This window comes from Pan troglodytes, chromosome 19 (genome assembly GCF_028858775.2).
Source record: "Pan troglodytes isolate AG18354 chromosome 19, NHGRI_mPanTro3-v2.0_pri, whole genome shotgun sequence".
NCBI classification, from domain to species: domain Eukaryota; kingdom Metazoa; phylum Chordata; class Mammalia; order Primates; family Hominidae; genus Pan; species Pan troglodytes.
The window spans coordinates 96,498,020-96,504,653 of NC_072417.2; positions in this window are offsets into that span (position 1 = coordinate 96,498,020).

A 6,634-nucleotide genomic window follows, 5' to 3' on the forward strand; every position below is an offset into this window, starting at 1 on the left:
GTGCCTGTCCAGCAGGAAGAGCTTCAGGGCAGTAGGAAGGGGGAGTGGCCCCGGCTGCAGAGGGAAGGAGCTTGGTGGCAGGGCGGCAGGAGGGATGGGAGGTCAGGCTGACGTCCACTGGTGAGAACACTTCAGATGAAGATAGTGTGGACCCCTGCCCAGTCCCAACACAGGCCCCAGACACCCTGAAACCCCAGGGGCTCAGCCCAAAGCAAGGGCAGGAAGCATTGCTTTACTGAGAAACCATAAAAATGTAGAATTCCACCTCAAACGCTGCTGTGGCCGATACTGAAGGGTAGAAATCAGCCGGTGGGGCCCGACGCAGTGGCTCACGCCTGTAATCCCAGCACTTTGGGAGGCCGAGGCAGGCAGATCATGAGGTCAGGAGATCGAGACCATCCTGGCTAACATGGTGAAACCCCGTCTCTACTAAAAATACAAAAAGAAATTAGACGGGCCTGGTGGCGGGCACCTGTAGTCCCAGCTGCTTGGGAGGCTGAGGCAGGAGAATGGTGTGAACCCAGGAGGCGGAGCTTGCAGTGAGCTGAGATTGCACCACCGCACTCCAGCCTGGGTGATAGAGCAAGAAAAAAAAAAAAAGAAAGAAAAGAAATGAGCAGGTGGGTGCTTCCCACGGGGGCCCTGTGGCCTGTGGCCCCATGCATGATGGCCCTCAACTCAGCCACAGCCCCCAGGGCAGCTGTGGCTCCTTGAGTGGCCCAAGACAGCTGCGGCATGGTGTGAGCTTCGCTCATGAGGCTGGGCAGAGGCTGGGATCCCAGGTGTGAAGATGGGCCTGGGTGGTGGCTGCTGGACCTTGTTGTCACAGATGTGCCACCTGCTTCCCAAAAGCGAGCACCAGGGGTCTGAGAGGTTGCTATGGGAAGGTCGCTTGCTCCAGGGGGCCCTGGAACAGTTGCTAAGTTTAACGCCCTGGCCCAGGTTCCACCCGTCCTGCTGCAGACCAGCCCTGCTCATTCCTCCCTCTGGCTGTGAAGATGGAAGCCCATGGGTTGGCTGCCTCGGGCCAGGGCTGCCACGCAGGGAAGCCTGGGGAGGACTGTGGCACTGACCCCATGGGCCGTGGTATCGCCTCAGGGCCCTGCCCCTCTGGAGCTCCATCTCCTCGGGGCCCCGCCCCACTGATCTCCGTCTCCTCGGGGCCCCGCCCCACTGATCTCCGTCTCCTCGGGGCCCCGCCCCTCTGATCTCCGTCTCCTCGGGGCCCCGCCCCTCTGGAGTTCTGTCTCCTCGGGGCCCCGCCCCTCTGATCTCCGTCTCCTCGGGGCCCCGCCCCTCTGATCTCCGTCTCCTCGGGGCCCCGCCCCTCTGATCTCGGTCTCCTCGGGGCCCCGCCCCACTGATCTCCGTCTCCTCGGGGCCCCGCCCCACTGATCTCCGTCTCCTCGGGGCCCCGCCCCTCTGATCTCCGTCTCCTCGGGGCCCCGCCCCTCTGGAGTTCTGTCTCCTCGGGGCCCCGCCCCTCTGATCTCGGTCTCCTCGGGGCCCCGCCCCTCTGATCTCCGTCTCCTCGGGGCCCCGTCCCTCTGATCTCCGTCTCCTCGGGGCCCCGTCCCTCTGATCTCGGTCTCCTCGGGGCCCCGCCCCTCTGATCTCCGTCTCCTCGGGGCCCCGCCCCTCTGATCTCCGTCTCCTCGGGGCCCCGCCCCTCTGATCTCCGTCTCCTCGGGGCCCCGCCCCACTGGATCTCCGTCTCCTCGGGGCCCCGCCCCTCTGATCTCCGTCTCCTCGGGGCCCCGCCCCTCTGATCTCCGTCTCCTCGGGGCCCCGCCCCACTGGATCTCCGTCTCCTCGGGGCCCCGTCCCTCTGATCTCGGTCTCCTCGGGGCCCCGCCCCTCTGATCTCCGTCTCCTCGGGGCCCCGCCCCACTGGATCTCCGTCTCCTCGGGGCCCCGCCCCTCTGATCTCCGTCTCCTCGGGGCCCCGCCCCTCTGATCTCGGTCTCCTCGGGGCCCCGCCCCACTGATCTCCGTCTCCTCGGGGCCCCGCCCCTCTGATCTCCGTCTCCTCGGGGCCCCGTCCCTCTGATCTCCGTCTCCTCGGGGCCCCGCCCCTCTGATCTCCGTCTCCTCGGGGCCCCGTCCCTCTGATCTCCGTCTCCTCGGGGCCCCGTCCCTCTGATCTCGGTCTCCTCGGGGCCCCGCCCCTCTGATCTCCGTCTCCTCGGGGCCCCGCCCCTCTGATCTCCGTCTCCTCGGGGCCCCGCCCCTCTGATCTCCGTCTCCTCGGGGCCCCGCCCCTCTGATCTCCTGCACGCACCCGGCCTCGCCTGAAAAGCCCCACGTACAGTAAAGCGGCCGTGTCTTGGTGGCCTCTGCCTGGGACGCTATGGGTGGCCTGTCTATGCCTCAGTTTCCCCATTCTTGATGAGAGGGAGCTGGGGTCGCTACTGGTCACTCGGGCCCCAGGCAGACCAAGGCTCACTTCTGTCCACTCCCTGGCCCCCTTCCCTGGAATCCCACCGGTTCCTGGCCGGGGTCTGGAATCTGTTCTCCCAGTCCAGGACCTACCCTCCCCTCCACTTCCTGCCTGCAAGCTCTGTGGTCCTTCCTTGCCTTGATTCCAGGGGTCCCTGTGCTCCCAGTCCAGCCTCCCTACTCAGGGCCGAGGGCACCGGGAGGATGGTCGTTGCAAAAGAATATGGGAGGCCGGGTGCGCGGCTCACGCCTGTAATCCCAGTACTTTTGGGAGGCCGAGGGGGGCGGATGACTTGAGGCCGTGCAACACCTGCCAGCACCAGCATTTGACACGGAATCGAAGAAAACAGGCAGGATATACCCTGACTACACTAGTACAAGTCATCGGCGTCTCGGGGTCCTGGGTTTTAGAAATCACGCTGTCAGGGAGGGCTGATGGGGTCCTGGGTTGGAGGCTGGAAGTGGAGGAATCGAGACATAGGCAGAAACTTGAAGGAAGGGTCAGCCGAGCTGGCCAGAAGGGGCCTCCTCGCCACGGTCCCCAGGGAAGCACTTTGCTCATGGGCCCTGGCCCTGAGAGAGGAGCTCCTGCCTCTTCCCACTCGGAGAGGGCTGACAGGAGAGGCTTGGCCTGGTGTTTCCTGATGAGATAGTGGGCACGTTCCGGGAAGCGGTGAGCAGGCCCAGCAGACATCAGATGTGGTGCTTCCTGTCTTTTGTGAATGCGCCTGGCCCTTGAGGGGGGTCTGGGATGGAGATTCGGGGGAGGGGAACCCCACTCGCCCTTCTCCTTGTTGTTCTTGGCAGCTGGACTTGGGCAATTGTGCCTCCACCCTCTGGAGGGGCCTCCCCCTGTGCTGGCTGCAGATCAGAGGGGCGATGCGGAGGGATCCACCGGTCCAGGCGGGAGCGCGCCTTCCAGGCCCGGGCGTGGGCGAGAGGGGTGCGTGGGAGGACGCGCGATGCCTCAGGGCCCCCGGTCAGCAGCGAGGCACAGACTCTCCTCTGGGCGGTGACGGCCCTGCACGAGGTCTGTGTGCCGTCTGCCTGCACAGGGAGAGGAAAGGATCACGCCACCGTGGGTACGTTGGCCACCTGAAGGTTGAGTCCCGCAGCCTAGAGACTGGAGCGTGGGGACCAGGAGGAGCTTCTTAGCGGAACTGGGCTGGGGCTCATGCAGCCCTCCAGGAGCCCCCGACGCGACGCCCTGGCTCATCCCGGGTGAAGAGGCTGCTGTCTGAACTGATGACAGTGGACGGGTGGCCGCCGGTTCCCAACGCGTGGTCGGGCCTGGAACCCAGGTGACTCTGGGAGATGTGGTCACAGTCACAGCCGTCTGTGGGCCTTTGGGTTCAAAACAGCGCGAGTCACAGGAGACAGAAGGGAATCTGAGCTTGCGATTGCTCGTTCTTGTCACCCTGCCGGCTCTGGGACACCCCTGCCATCTCCTACCAAGGGTACCCCGTTCCTGGCGAGTTGGAAAGTGGCCTCATGGGCGGAAAACGAGGGCAAAGGGAGCTGCGTGCTGTGAGAGATGTCCCCGCACCCCCCCTCCCCACCAGCTCCCTTGGGCCTTTCCTCCCTCCCAGCCCCACCCACAGCCGGGTGGCTCCCTTCACTGTCTCTCCTGGGTTTAACTCAGAGGCTGGCGAGCAGGGGCTGACCAGTGTGTGTCGGAGACTCTCCGAGTGGCCAGCACGGGCAGGGAGCTCATAGGCTTGGCCCTGAGACCAGGTCCTGTCTGAGAAGGAGGAAGGACCCCCACCCCTCCTGCCTGGGACCCTGCCTTAGGCCCATTCTAATGACCTAATTTCAATTTGATTGAATGTAAATCTGAATTTGCTAGAAGACCTGATTGCATCTTTCCGGGTTCAGTAAACATGACATTCTCCGTGGGGGTTTATTTGTGGAACTCCCAGTCGGAGCTGCTGCCCCAGCCCAGCGGGGCTCAGCGACGTGCACTGGTTTTAGGAGTAAATCCGAAGCAACAGAAGCGTTCGCACTGGCTCTGGGTGCAGCCTGCATCTTCAGCCCTGGGGCACTGATGCTGGGCAGCTTCTCGGCTTCACTCGGGAAGGGACTCAGGAGCGAGGTGGTGGGGAAGCCAGCAGCTTGGCTGAGGCGGCAGTGGAGGTGGTCCAGCTCCGCGACTGCTCCCACAGAGCAGGGCTGCCGCTCAGGCAGTGTGCAGAGTGCGGCCGCTTGGGGCCAACTTGCCATCATATGTATAACCACTTTTAATGACATGCTAATTAGGGGGCGGGTTATTCAGATATAGCTGGAGGATGGGCAGTTGCTTCCAGGTGTTGCCAAGGCAGTGAGAGCGACGGGAACTGCCCTTGGCGCCTCTTCCAGTTTTGGCCTGTCTTTGGTCGGGTCCGGGGACCAGGCTTGCCTACCACGTTTTCTGTGTCAAAACAGTCAAGCGGAAATAAACAGTGACAGCACTGTGATGAGAAAAGCGAAGAAACAACTTATTCCAACTTGGTGATTTTTGTTGTGACCTCAGCACTTTTGTTTGTGCTTAACATTGAAAACAGCGAGACAGTGTAAACTGTGAGATGTGATTTTTCATTTGGTAAGTGCAAATTTTAGTTCATTCATGAAACCAATTTTGAAGATCTTTAAAACAGAATTTAGTCGACCTTAAGAATTGTTAATTGTTTACAACTAAAGACCAAAAATCCAAGAGAATAAAGCGTTGCACCAGTGGTAGGGGTTTGTAGTTGCCTAAATTGTACCTTTTACAGATGTTTCATTTTATTAAAACTCACTAGTCACTGGATCTTCTATTCAACATGGTGATGGGATGAAATTATGTATGACGACTGTGTTCCCTGAAAAGACATGTTTGCGTCCGATCCCCTGGGGTCTGTGAATGTGGCCGTATTTGGAAACAGGGTCTCTGTAGACATAATCAAGTTAGGATGACATCATGAGGACAGGCCCTAATCCAGAATGACTATGAGTGACTGGAAGGCCCCGCTTGGTGCTGAGTGCACTGGCACCCATGTTATGTCTGTGGCACAAGCGCTCGATGAGCTCTGCACGATCACTGCAGATGACCACTGCACCATCATTCCTCGCTGCACGATCCTTCCTCACTGCACGATCCTTCCTCACTGCACGATCCTTCCTCACTGCACCATCATTCCTCGCTGCACGATCCTTCCTCGCTGCACGATCCTGCCTCGCTGCACGATCCTTCCTCGCTGCACGATCCTGCCTCGCTGCACGATCCTTCCTCGCTGCATGATCCTTCCTCGCTGCATGATGATTCCTTGCTGCAGGATCCTTCCTCGCTGCAGGATCAGTCCTCACTGCACGATCCTTCCTCGCTGCACGATCCTTCCTCACTGCAGGATCCTTCCTCGCTGCATGATCCTTCCTCACTGCACGATCCTTCCTCGCTGCACGATCCTTCCTCGCTGCACGATCCTTCCTCGCTGCACAATCAGTCCTCACTGCACGATCCTTCCTCACTGCAGGATCAGTCCTCGCTGCACGATCCTTCCTCGCTGCACAATCCTTCCTCGCTGCATGATCCTTCCTCGCTGCACGATCCTTCCTCGCTGCATGATCCTTCCTCGCTGCACGATCCTTCCTCGCTGCATGATTCCTTGCTGCACGATCCTTCCTCACTGCACGATCCTTCCTCGCTGCACGATCCTTCCTCGCTGCAGGATCAGTCCTCACTGCACGATCACTCCTCACTGCACGATCCTTCCTCACTGCACGATCCTTCCTCGCTGCATGATTCCTTGCTGCACGATCCTTCCTCACTGCACGATCCTTCCTCACTGCAGGATCAGTCCTCGCTGCATGATCCTTCCTCGCTGCATGATCCTTCCTCGCTGCATGATGATTCCTTGCTGCACGATCCTTCCTCACTGCACGATCCTTCCTCGCTGCACGATCCTTCCTCGCTGCACGATCCTTCCTCGCTGCACAATCCTTCCTCGCTGCAGGATCCTTCCTCACTGCACAATCCTTCCTCGCTGCACGATCAGTCCTCGCTGCATGATCCTTCCTCGCTGCATGATGATTCCTTGCTGCACGATCCTTCCTCACTGCATGATCCTTCCTCGCTGCATGATCAGGCCTCGCTGCATGATGATTCCTTGCTGCACGATCCTTCCTCACTGCAGGATCCTTCCTCGCTGCATGATCCTTCCTCACTGCAGGATCCTTCCTC